A 1,369-nucleotide genomic window follows, 5' to 3' on the forward strand; every position below is an offset into this window, starting at 1 on the left:
CACTGTTCATTGTGTGTGTGTGTGTGTGTGTGTGTGTGTGTGTGTGTGTGTCTGCAGAGAGAGGGAGCCTGTCCAAGATTATTTTCAGGGTCACTCTTTATAGGGTGCTGTCTTTTATGGGCAATTGTTTTTTTAGTTTTTTTTTTTTACAGATGCTCAAGTTGATTGCTTTTGCAAATGGGCTGACAGACATTCAATCTAAGCACAGTTTTTTATGAGATAACAGCCTATGGAGTAAAACTGAATGATGGGATCTTGTAATAGTCTGATCATGCAGAGCAGGATGCATTTATTAAAGACATAGATTATGAGAAGTGTTGACTGATTTGTGAGGAAGGGAATGTTTTTTTACTAACAGAATGTGTGTATCTGTGTCTCTGTCAGTGGCAGTTCCTTTACAGTGATTGAGAAACGAGAGCCTCCGTGCGTTTGGACATGAGTGTAATGATCATCTTTGTCATAGGCATCCGTGCTTCTCTTGTCTCAGCAAAGAGCCGGTGTATTACTCATCGTGAGCCCTTTTTTTATCAAAAATCAAGGCCCACGCTTGAACTTTTTCATGGCGAATATAATAATTTATGACCACTGGTGGTGGACTGCTTGTTTTTCTCTGTGGGTGGATGATTTTCTGTGGCTGTACATCTACCTGTGTGCAGCATTTCTACACATGTTGCACATACATTGGAGAATGAGTCTGCCTGCAAACCAGCGATGCAACTCAGGATCAAATCTTCACACAGTGAGTTTGTCCGTTATGACCCCTGTTACTAAAACTCAGCATGACCGCCCCCTCACATCAAGCCCACCCTCCCTCTCTGAGGGACGGGCCCGAGGTCCGGTTTCACGTAGCGCCAGTACGATGGGGGATGGTGGGGTCAGCCCAAGAATAGATCAGAACAGCCTTTCGTCCCAACTGTCCACTCCTCCTTCCATCCCTCCATCCCTAAGTCTTTCCAACAGATCAGGGTCATCTCTATGCAGAGTAGTTTCTTCTCCCCAAGATGCACGTTGGCACAGTTTCTAACTATTGATGATCTTTCATGCTGAGCTCTTTCCTGTCATTCCTCCGCTACCTACCCAGCACTCTTCTCTGCTCTTTATCTTTCTCTTCTTCCACCCCCCCTCCCTTTTCCCACCTTCCTCCACTGTCCTCTCTCTTCTTCCTGTCCTTCTGCTGTTTCATCCTCTCCCACCTCTTCTCCTCCTCGTCTTCCATCCCCTAACTTCTCTTTTCAGACGAGACATCTGAGACTGAAGTCATACCAGGGCCATCCGATGATCCCGTTGCCCGCCTGCCAACACCTGTTCCCTACTTACTGACCTCATTTTCTAGTTCCTGAAGACACATGCACACACACAAATACACACA

General features: G+C 45.9%; 1 protein-coding gene across 1 annotated transcript in view; it reads left to right on the forward strand.

Annotated features, from left to right (window-relative positions):
• The window catches only part of si:dkey-246g23.2 (solute carrier family 66 member 2), a 46,759-nt gene that overhangs the window by 6,151 nt on the left and 39,239 nt on the right, over positions 1-1,369 (forward strand). The window lies entirely within an intron of this gene.

The sequence above is a fragment of the Morone saxatilis genome, unplaced genomic scaffold (assembly GCF_004916995.1).
Source record: "Morone saxatilis isolate NCDOM2014 unplaced genomic scaffold, NCSU_SB_2.0 Contig2, whole genome shotgun sequence".
Classification (NCBI taxonomy): Eukaryota; Metazoa; Chordata; class Actinopteri; family Moronidae; genus Morone; species Morone saxatilis.